Raw genomic sequence first — 12,021 nt, forward strand, 5'->3', positions numbered from 1 at the left:
CTGGGTCTCTGGTACGGCAGGCGAGATCTCTGCCTGCTGAGCCACCGTGACCCCTCCTATGTTTGTATAATGGTTCATTTCAACGTTCGTACTGAAAGGTCCAATAAGGTATGTAGGTCTACTAAACAAATATGGAGATGCTATCAGACAGGAGGACAGGCACACACAAAACAAAGATTTTGAACTACTTTGGGAGGAGAGATGAAGCCATCAAATTAGCCTCTGTTTATTGAGTGCCTCGATGGGCCTAGCATTGTGCTGTTTGTTTCCTTTATGTATCATTTAATTTGTCACACCTCTATGAGATGGGAAATATTGACTCTACTTCACAGAGGAGAAAAGCGAGACTTAGGCTAATTAACTTGCTCACCCTGAGCTCCCAGTCAAAGGAAGCTGAATCCAGGGCTCATGCTCTTTCAACCCCACTGGGCCACCTCCTGGTCCGTACACAAACAAAACGAACATCAAAGCAGTAAATGACCTTGATACAAGTCACGTTGCAGTTGGGGAAGACCTGGTTTGCCAACGTTCATGACATCAAGGTCTTAGAATTTTTGCTGAACTTAAAGGATGGTCATACAACTCTGAAAGCATAGCCTTGGGCTCCATCCATGGGAGTATGGTGACAAAATCAAAGACGCTCATTGTCCTACTGGGCACCACATGAGTTGGTGACATCCAGAGAATGTGGCCAGTTCCAGACATCAATATTTTTTAAAACAGCTTTCTTGGGGCATGATTGCAATACAATAAACTGCTCATGTTTCAAGTGTACGATTTGATAAGTTTTGACATATGTATGTGAAACCATCAGCACAATCAAGTGATCATATTCATCACCCCCACCCCAAAGTTTCTTTGTGCCCCTTGGGGACCCCTCCCATATTCCTCCCTGCCTCCTCATCCCCAAGCAACCACTAATGTGCTTTCCATCACTGTAGTTTAGTTCGCATTTTCTAGCGTTTCATCAAAGAGGAATCACACAATGTGGACTAGTATTATTTTTCATCTGGTTTCTTTTACTCAACATAATTATTTTGAGGTTCATTATTGTTGTTGAGTGTATCAATAAATCCTTTTGATTGCCAAGTAATATTCCATGTGTGGATAGCCATTCACTGTTGATGGACATTTGAGTTATTTTCAGATCTTGGCTATTACAGATAAAGCTGCTATGAACATTTGTCTTTGAATGAACGTATGTTTTCATTTCTCTTGGGTAAATATTTTGGAGTGAAATGATTAGGTCAAATTAAAGATACACGCTTAACTTTTAAAAAAACTGTCAAACCGCTTTCAAACTGCCGGTATCACTTCACATTCCCTGCCAGCAGTGTTTGAGAGTTTCGATTCCTCTCCATCCTCAATAATATGTGATAGGGTCAGCCTTTTACATTTTCACCATTCTAATAAGTGTACAGTGGTCATATTCTAACCAGAAATGACTGAAGAAAACGCTGGAAAAGGAAAGATCTGAAAGCAGGACCCATGGGAACCTGGGGGGCATTTGGCCTGGAGAGAGGCGGTTATCTTGAATATCTGAAAGAGGGATTAAATTTCCGTGTTGTTTTAGAAAACTTCACTAGGACCCAGAGGGAAAAGTCATTAGGAAGCTGACTTTGCTTCACCAAAGGACCTTCTGATACAGCCTCTCAAAGACTGAATGGGCTTTTGATGAAGTGAGATCCTTGACACTGGAAGTGTTCAAATAGCAGAATCTGGATGGCTCCACTCTCAGGGATGGTCAATTGAATTCTATTCACATTGTCTGTACCCAGCTAGGTCTTGCAATGGAGCAGGGGTGAGAGGACACCAAAGTAAATCTTATCATGGCTTTACCTAAATAAGTACAGTGTCCTGTGATTAGGGCTCCGGCAAAGGTATGTACAAGGGTGATGGGAGGTGAGAGGGAGGTGGAGCTCCCCAGAGGAGGTGACATTGCAGCTGGGTCTCAGAAGTCCACTAGGATGCTACGAAAGAATTCCTAAGTAGGGTGGGAGTTTGGACTAAGCGACCTGCCGGTTTCTAAGGCTCTAAGATTAGGCTGCATATAAAACAACGTAAAAGGCCATTGGTAGGGATCAGACTATGTAAGCTAAGTTCTATCCTCACAGTCAAAAACACAGCTACTGTTTAGGTGAAAAACGATCCATGATGTTCTTTACATATTAACTTAGAATGATCTCCAAGATATATTGTTACGTGAAAAAAGCAGGTGTGGAGCACCGTGGTGGGCTACTATTTGAATTTTTACAAAGGAAGAGTGGGTAAGAAATCACACATACACACGCACATGTAAAAACACACATACATATGCTTTTATCTGCATATCTCTTGTTTCCAGACCACATAAGAAACAGGTAACATTAGGCTGCCTTTGAGAAGGGAAGTGGATGGGAGACAAGTGTGGGAAATAAACTATCTCCTATATACCCTTTTGTTTCCTTAGAATTTTAACCAGATAAGTGGTTAACCTATTAAAAATGAAATTAAAATAAAACTAAAAGCACTTAATATTTTTAAAGAAATAGAAGTCTGTTTCAGCACGTTGCCATCACATGTATCTCTTAGCTTTCTCTTGTGTGCTATCTCTCTCCGTCCGACAGGGCTTGGGGATCATGTCTTTCCTTCATGTGAGGCCTCCCCAGGGAGCTTCCTTCGTGTTCTTTCCTACCTCCCCCTAGACATGCAGCATCTAGACCAGTGTTTCTCAAACAGTCATTGCATTTTTTTCTTCTTTTTTTTATGTGCATTTTTAATCAATTGATTATCTTGTGAAAATGCAAATTGATCCAGTCATCTGGGTGGGTCCCAAGATTTTGCCTTTCTAACCACTCCCAGTTGACGATGCTGCTGGTCCCTGGACCACATTTCGAGTAGCAAGGGCTCTGTACACCCCACAATGAGGCTCACACTTTAAGTATCAACAGATCTGCAGAAACAGGCCTGGTTTGGAGAGGAGGAGGAGTACAAGATGGGAGAGGTTCTGGTAGAGAGTGATGCACGTTCCTCCCTCACCTGGGCCTCTCAGCACTGCTGGAACCACTTACCATTAGCCCTGGTGTCTGTTCCCACTCACCACTATTTTGGTCGGACAGTAGGCATACTCCCCCAGCTGCACCCACTGAAGGAAAACCCAGACAGAGGGTGGGACAGAGTGCCACCTTGGAGGTTGCTGGCTGGGATTACATAGTGTGTTATAGCAGCATGTGGCACCCCAGGACAGCCGTCCCAGGCCTCACCTGAAAGAGGGAAGCCTTCCCTAATAGGCTGATGGCAACCTGCAGGCCACCCCTTCTCTCATTCCCTCCCTGAAAATCCAGAAGGCAGACGTAAATGAACCAGACAGTGTTTTACCAGCCTTTTTCCCCGAGAGAAAAGCAGACGTCTTGGATCCAGGTGTGGTGAGACTACATGCTTCCTGGCAGAAAACTGCTGCCTCTCCAGTGCAGGTTTCCCCATCTGCCCAGGATGGGAACGGACCTGAGAACCTGTAAATCAGACAGCCAAATGGCCCACCGCACCCCTTGCCCCAGGGGACGGGGTAGCTGTCCAGGCCATACACACGGGTTTCCACGTGTATGGGGGAAAGCCTCCCTGATGAGGCTTTTTTTCACAGGACAAAACCCTGCTCTTGGCCACTGCCCAAGAGGAATGAGCCACGGTGTGAGCTCTGAAGGAAAACCTGTGGGTGTACCCCTCAGGGCTGACATCACATGGAGCCCACAGTGACCCCAAGAGGCAGGCCTGTGAAGGAGCCCTGCCCCCATAGCTTCCCCACCTGCTGCAGGTGCCCTGTCTGAAATTGCACCACCCAGGTTCATTCCTCTGAGAAGAGAACTTGAGTCTCTTAAAATGCTACTACCCACAGGACAGGTAATGCATTAAGGTGTTATCAGTCATCTACACCTTAGTACGAATTAGTTGATCAGTCATAGATGGAATGTTACACCTGGAATGGGTCTAGTCCAGCACCCCCTCTTTACAAGCCTAAAGCTATCTCCAGGTCAGGCAGCAGAGAGGTGATCATGTCAAGGGTAGGAAAAGGCATAAGGAATGGATGGTAAACAGGTGATGAGGTGATGAGGAACACCCCAATCTAATCAAGGGGGCAGGGGGCTCCTGCAAGCTTGGGCTTTACGTACTAACTCAGAGCTGTACCGAGTTCTTCCCAAAGGGAAGGCACAGAGCACAGCTGCAGCAACGCCCCACCAAGGCCCACCCTTTTGAGCATGAAATGTCTTTGAAGTTTCCTGTTCTTTCCTAAAATTCATTCAAATGAAACATTCTACTCCATAATACACGCTGGCTTGTTTTCACATCAAAATAAAGGTGGGCTTGATTTAGGGATGCATTTTCCACTAATCAGTAGACTGAGGTCAAAGTTTGTGTTTCTGGGGAGGGGACGTGGATGGCTGGGACAGGGTTGAGGAGACTTCTCTCTATGTGCGCTCTTGTACCTTTTTTAATTTGGTGCCAGGTGCGAATATTACCTAGAAGAAAAAAATAATAAAATTTTAAAAGTCTCGTTGGTGGATGTAATAAAATTAAGTTTAGCTTTCACACAAGATGGTGCAGGCAGGGAAAGGGGAGATCCTCTGATGCAAGCCTAGAACTGGTGCCAAATCCTTATGTAGAGAAAAACAAGTTTGGGTAATGGCTAGGGTGGAAATTTCAGTGGAAATGTAAAGCGTAATCAAAAGCGGGAACCTTCTGCGAAAATTTTGAATTAGTTAGACTATCCGGATAGGCTGTAACCTCTGGAGTAGCCAATGCAAACAGGGGAGGGTCCTGCATGGTAGGCTTAAGGAATAAATGCTACTTCTTTCAGTTGCTCAGCATGTCAGCCATCATTTTCTCAGTTGAGTGCCAGTTCTTACAAGAGCATGAATAAATTCTTTTCTTCTCCATAATCGGAGGAGCAGTTGTTCTCTTTCAGGTGTGGCTTTCTTTCTAACACTGGAGGGAGGGAGCCACGGGCACCGTGGTTCTGACCAGAGAGAGTGCCATCAGAAAGGCCTACGTGTAGGACAACTGTAATAGCTAATAAAATGTTGCATACACTCACCTCTTACCCAGCAATAGCTAGTTTAGGAATCTAGCCCATTCTCGTGAAAGTGACAACCAAGCATTTTCACCGCTCATTTACGCCGACCCTGAGAGGCTGCCCTGAGCGTCTAGTCATCTTTGAAGACCTTGCCATCTCTTTGAACTAGATCTCTTACTTTCCAGTCCCAAGATCTTCTCCCGCCACCTCTTGGAGAAGTGCTGAGATTATACTAGTAAAATAATAACAATGTCTGGATTTGTGCTGGGCTTTGTTACATAGACTAAACTCCTTTGATTCTCCCAACCACCTCATGAGTTGGAAACTGTTATCATCAGCCATGCGTGATAGCTGAGGACACCAGGGCAAGGAAGTGCTAACCTTGGCCAAGGTCACACAGATTGGAAGTGGCAGAGAAAGCATTCAATCCAAAGTCCTGGCTTTGAACCACTTCACGACAAAGGCTCTCTGTATGACAGCACATACTGTATTAGCTACCACTTACAAAGCAATTTACTTGTTATGCCTCTGTGCTAGTTACCTTGCGAAGCCTTCTGTAAGGTTTTCTATGTGCCTGGTCCTGTGTTGATTGCAGGCGATGGAGGGAGTGGGGATGTCACTGAAGGAACTAAAGAAAAGACAGAAGAAATGGTCCCTGCCCTTAAACTGACAACATGCGTAAGAAGATAACAAGGATCTTTCCATTTGTGCAATGTTTAACAGTTTTCAAAGCCCCTTTAATTATCACATGTAATCTTCTTAACAATCCTGCCAAATAATTTTCATGTTCTTCGCTCTACGGTGAAGAAAGCGAAGCTCTCCAAGTGGCATGGGGCAGCCCCCAAGATCATCCAACCATCCAGAGAAGGAGCTGAAACTTGAACTCAGGTCTTGTGACTCTAGGCCTGCCAAAGGGGAATTACACGCTGGTTTGACAGCCCAGCCCAGTGGTTTCCAACCTCCTCCGGCACGAGGGCTACTTTTCACCTTTGGGAAGTGTTGCAATCCTGCATTCGAGAAGAACCGTGTTTTGAGCTTTGGTCAACGGAGAAAATTCATAGTGACAAGAAACAACTAGGGTTTCAGCACAGTTGAAAAGGAGCAGCACGGTTAGGCGCCAGACATTACGTATACAGTCGGCAGACAATATTTGGTGTGCAAATACACATGCAGACTGCTCACAGTAATTCTGTAGCCCACAGGCAGGTAACTGACTGAGACCACACTGCCAGAGAAGTTCAGGGAAGGGGACCTCTCCAAAGGCTGTCCCTTTGACCAGGGCACAAGGGGAAAATAGAAGTTAAGTTGAGTGGGGTTGGTGAAAAAAGTAAACTGGAGGAATAGCAGGAGCACAGGAGCTTGGCTGAAGGAGCTATGTCTAGGGGAGGTCCAGAGTGTGTGTGGGCACGCATGTGTGTGTTTCTTTTTGGAGCGAAAGCTTGACTGAATATAGCCAAGTACCAAGTGAGCTGCAGAGGTGGAAGGAGTAGGGGGCTGGAGGGGAGATAATACAAGTCCAAATCCCTTATCTGAAACCTTTGGGGACAGATGTAGTTTGCAATTCAGAGTTTTTCAGATTTTAGAAAAGGAATGCAGTGTCTGTATTTTGTAATGCCTCTAGCAAGATCTGGGACAACATTCCAAAATCAAACACATTAATATTTCTGCAACGAAAGGTATGAACAATCACACTAGGTGGGAATAAATAAAGACTGTAAATAGCCTCACATTAGTTCAGGTCAAATTTTGTCCCCAATTGTTTTGTTTTCAGAGCTTTTAGGCTTTGGGGGTAAGGGACTTGTGTTACTTAAAATTAAATAGGAAAAGATAAATTAAAAAAAAATTTTAACAAAAAATAAATTTTTTCAAGAGAAAAAAATTAAATAGATACCATTTTTTGGAGTTCTAAGTGACCGAAGTGGTCTAGATGCCTTAACTCCTCAATCTCATGTCAACACGGTGAGGTTGTCAACCTCATTTAACAGTCGCGCACACTGAGGCTCAGAGAGCTTGAGTGACTTGCCCGAAGTCACTCATCCAGTCAGGTGCGGGACCAGGACCAGACCCCAAACCAATGGAGAAACCTATTCTGCCAACTTTTCGATTTTGTTTGGTTAGTTACGCTTCATCCCTGAAATTACCCAACTAGGAACAAAGCGATCACCTGAAATCTAAGGCGGTGACAGTGGGTTCTTACTTATTATTCTAAAAGGTATTTTGAGTGTCTGCCTTCTTGGCTCCCTGCATCATACTGTTCCCCTGCACACTCAGATCACAGCAGTGTGGAACAGGCAGCCATTCCGCACCCCGGCCTTGGGAGCTCACATTGAGTGGAAGGCTCTGTGCCTGATCATCACTTGTCTTTCCAGAATCCACTCAAGGCGATACGGTGCAGTGGTTAAGTGCATGCAAATTAAAGTCCTGCAGCCCTGCAGCTTACCAGCTACACAACCCTGCAAGACAATATACCTCGGGGCTTCAGCTTCCTTACCTGTGAGATGGGGGTCATAACACAGGTCATAATACAAGGGCACCTAGAGCCCTCATAAGGATTAAATGAATGAGCATCTGAGAACAGAGCCACCTTGATTAAGCACATAATATTGTTACTGTGAAAAAACTTTTTTTTATCCCACCTACTCCCTCCTCTACCCTGCACACCTATCAGCTTTTGCCCACTGTTTTTCTATATATGCTTCTTTCTATTAAACTGCAAGCTTGTTTGTGAGAGGTGTTGTGGCTTATTCATTTCTCTGCCCCCAGCACTCAGCATAGTGCCTGGCACAATGTTTAATGCTGAATGAATGAATGAACGAATGAATAAGCTCTGCTTACAAAAGCTTATAATTTCATTACGGAGAAAGTCGTCAATGCAAAAAGTTTAACAATATATGCTCCTCATCTTCAAAAGGTATATCATAAAATCCTACTTCCCATAAACTCTGGGGAAGAGGGTTTGCAAAACTCACATAAGTTGCAATCCCAGCCCCCGTGGAGCAGATAGTCTGCACTGGGCAAAGGCATGTGCCCATGTGAAAAACAGCTGTAGGACACGGCTGTGGCACATGCCACCTGAGGAACAGCTTCACTGGGAGTCCAGAGCTGGAAGAAGGCAAAACAATAAGGGACGAGTCACAGATATGCCTGTCATCCTTGCCCAGGGTAAAACAGGCCTGTTGGGTAATGATAGGAACAATGTGACAAGGCAGGATGAGCCATGTGCATGATTGCGAGTGGTGGAGACAGCAGTGGGTGCGGGGTTCAGAGAAGGGAGAGGGAGGGATGGCTGTTTTGCTGGTGATCAGGGCAGGCTTCATAAATCAATGGGATGAGTCCAGTACTCACACTGGCCAAGAACCTCCCAGTGTTCAGAGATGGCTTATACCTTCCCTGTGACCTCAGCTCTCAGTAAGACGTCTGATCTTCTACTGGCCTGTAAGCTCTCCCAGACCAGGGTTCCCGATCTTTTTTGTTGTATAAGTAACATGCTTTCAATGTAGAAAAATAAGAAAATTCAGGGAACCAGAGATTAAATAATTAAAATAATCTATAATTCCATTTCCGTAAAAACCACTCAATATTTTGGTGCCTGCCCATGCACATACCATCCATCTACCTACCCACCCATCCAGTATCCACCTACTCACCCTCTCATCCACCCACCCACCCTCTCATCCACCCTCCCACCCACCCATCCACTCATCCCCCCCCCCACACCCATCCAATATTCACCCTCCTACCTACCCACCCACACACACACCTATCCATCCACCCAGTTGTCATCCTGTCAGTCTGTATTCTTAGTTTCAAACAACAAAATCCACTCTAACAAAAAGAACATATTAAGAGATCTTAGGAGGTTTACAGATTCCTGAAGGGAAGACAGGCACAAGGACTTGGTATTGAGGAACGATACCCAGGCCACCCTGAGGTTCCTCTCCAGCAAAGGTTCCTCTCCATTGTAGCTACCTCAGTACAAACTCACTACAAGGCTCAGCACAACTTGCCTTATGCCTCCACCCCTTTGGTGGTGTTGGACACTAGGTCCCAGAAGAGCCCCCCTGTTGCTCTAAAGGCCCTGCTCTACCCCTGTCCCAGGGTGCCTGCTTTCTCAGTTGGTCTCTTCCAAAGCAAAATCTCATGTCAGTGCATCTGACCAGAGGAACCTAGGTCACATGACGACACCTTAGCTGCAGAGGAGTGTGAGAAAGCATATATCTGGCCTTTACCTAGGAGAAACGGGATTTATGATGTGGCAAAAGTCCACAAACATAAGAGAGTTGATCAAAAGATGCTAGTAACCTTATTTCAAAAGAGAGAAAGAGAAACATATGACCTAAAGGGGGCGTGTGATGGTGGCACAGTGGCAGAGTTCTTCCCTGCTGTGCCAGAGACCCAGGTTCGATTTCCGGTGCCTGTCCGCAGAAAAAATAAGAAAAAGAATGACCATAGACCTTTCAAAAGAAAGAAAGATGCTAGTAACCTTAAGGCATGGCAAATATTCCCTATACTATCCTTATTTTTTTTTCCTCCGTACAGATATGGACTAATACCATGTAATCATTCTCCAAACCCTCGGTGCTTAGCTCAGGGCCTGGCACACAGTAAGAACTCAATCCCCGAGGAAGGAAAGGGAGTAGAAGGAAGGGGGATTGTACTTTTAAGTGCCCACCTCACAAAGCTAGACTGGACGAAGACGTGATGTGTGATACATAAGCCTCCCAAGGCCACTTATGGCTTATGAAGGGGGTTCCCTCACCCCGCATTGAGGCACCAAGCTGCCCTCCCACCCCCATCACTCACACACCCTCATGTGGTGCCCCTGACCACTGGCAAGCAGCATCTGGACCACACGAAGTCTTCAGTGTGTCCTCAACCACTTACTTTCTCTGTAGCCCTCTTGTTAGCTTCATGTCCCTCAGGCTGTCGCTGAACCTCTGCCCCTCCCAGTCCCAGAAGAGTTTTGAGAGGTTTTAGTCTCTGAAGGCCAACCCAAAACAGTTGCTCCAAAGGCAACATCAGAGACCTCCCAGAGTGACTCTGTCAACAAAGCTCCCTTGCACCTAAATTCAAGCGAATCTGTTAAAATCTCAATCTGGTTCTTCATGGTCAAGGCAGGCTGTCCACGGAATTATTAAACAGGGGTCCTGCCCTTTAGAAGTTTATGCTGTAGCTTAACTGGGGGAGGCAAAATAAACACACTTAAATGAAAAGTGTGCCAAAATGAGGTAGCAAAAGGTAAATGCTCCGAGGGTTCAGGGAAGGCCAGGTCGGCAAAGGCTGGGCATGATCAGGGAAGTCTTCTGAGAAGAGGAGGGCTGTGAGGGATAAGGAAGCTAGGGTTTTGGCTTGGGAGCCAGAGCAAACCTGGCTTCTTTTCTAACCCTTCCAAGCCAGGTCAAATTCTCATATCTTAAATTCCTATAGCATCGCATACCCCTCCAGATCATGGCTGAATATCATTTTGATGATAATCTTATCAATGTCTGCCTTCTCTCCTCCAGAGTGAACTTGTCATTGTGTCCCAGGGAGGTGCTGGGGGGACAGGGGCTGGGTGAGGCACAGGTCAGGGTGACGCTGCAGAGAAGGGAGGCTGAGACCCACCGCAATGACAGCCTGCAGCCTTCCCCACCCCCTCCCCCAGGGGGGAGCAGCTGATGTGTTTCTGGAGTGTTCCAATCCAATTAGCAAACAGCCCCTACCCCCCGCCCCCGCCACAACCAAAAACACAGACCTAAAACCCTGGTGGGACCCAAGCCGCCACTCCCTTCTCCAAGGTGAGGACTGGGTGGGGAGGGGGTGCCGAAGCGGTCTGAACACCCCGATCCAGCTCCCCGTGGCAGTACGCCTGGCTCGCCGTTACCGAGAGGCTGCTATGACAGCGCCGGTTTCTAGGCGACTGTTTTGGGGAATGGTCTGTTTTGGCAACCAGAGGGCTCCTGGGTAAGGTGGGGAGGGGGGCGGGGAGCGCAGCCGCCACGTCATTTGCATAGCAACGTGCGGCGCGCAGCTCTGCGGCAGGCTGCAGCCCCGCAGTCCCCGCCCGGCCCGGCCCCCGGCCCGCCCCGCAGCGCTGGCCCCGCGAGCTGTCGCGGCGCCTCTCAGCCTTATCGCCCCAGTCATACCTCCCGGGGAGGTGGAGGCTGCACGCTGAGCTGGGGCATTTCCGGAAAGGCCGGTGCCCTAGGGAAGTGGGGAAATGATGCTTGGGGACAAAACACAGAAAAAGGGGAGGGTGCATGAAATATGATCTTTTTCAAACCAGAGTTCAAGTCACATGGTTTGGTAGCATCAAAATGCATTCCGGATAACGTGGTTGGCTCACAGAATGTTTATTTGGGTGAACCTTCGGCTGAGCCCTAGGAGGTACTCAGAAAATGTCTGTTCAGTCAGTAAATTGCAAGTGTGTTTGTGATTTGGGAAATGGGTAGGCCTGGAAAAATGTATTACTCAGAAAAATAAGGCAGTGATATTCCTAGGAAATGTTTTCAAATACTTGCAGGGGGAAGTTGGCGATGTGGTATTGTTTGAATTCATTAGAAGAAATAGAAAGGGGAAAATAAATTAACATATAGCTAGATGGCTTCCGGAAGCCACCCACTCTCTTGCACACGCCCACTCCACCCCAACCACACACATCAGCTGAGTCCATGATGCCAACTGAGATACCAGGGCTGGAACAGAACTGACTTTAACTGCCCAAGGACACATGCCCTAGGCTGGAACCGGAGAAGGGGGTTGGGCAGGGGCAGGTCACTCCAGCTGAGCGATCACATTTCCCTGGCAGCTGTCCAAGGGGCAGCTCCCAGCTGCACCTGTTTGTGGGGCGATTTGCTTTTATCAGTATTGACACAGCAGCAGGGCCAGGGAATAGCAGAGTAATAAATAAATGGGAGAGGGAAAGAGAGAGAGAGAGAGAGAGAGAGAGAGAGAGAGAGAGAGAGAGAGAGAGAGAGGAAGGCTGGAGCCACTGA

General features: G+C 46.8%; 1 long non-coding RNA gene across 5 annotated transcripts; it reads right to left on the minus strand.

Moving 5' to 3' along the window:
- Window positions 1-1,888: 1,888 nt before the first annotated feature.
- Window positions 1,889-10,979, minus strand: LOC143684575 (uncharacterized). 5 transcript variants are annotated; one of them, XR_013176080.1, is made up of 7 exons: window positions 10,782-10,979; window positions 8,393-8,535; window positions 8,017-8,149; window positions 5,589-5,675; window positions 4,461-4,493; window positions 3,358-3,491; window positions 1,889-2,946 (listed from the first exon to the last, which is right to left on the minus strand). It is a non-coding gene; the product is annotated as an uncharacterized LOC143684575 (long non-coding RNA). The 5 variants fall into 5 exon arrangements; XR_013176079.1 differs by having other exon boundaries at window positions 3,343-3,491; XR_013176082.1 differs by lacking the exon at window positions 4,461-4,493 and having other exon boundaries at window positions 3,343-3,491.
- Window positions 10,980-12,021: the final 1,042 nt, after the last annotated feature.

Source organism: Tamandua tetradactyla, chromosome 5, assembly GCF_023851605.1.
Source record: "Tamandua tetradactyla isolate mTamTet1 chromosome 5, mTamTet1.pri, whole genome shotgun sequence".
NCBI lineage: Eukaryota > Metazoa > Chordata > Mammalia > Pilosa > Myrmecophagidae > Tamandua > Tamandua tetradactyla.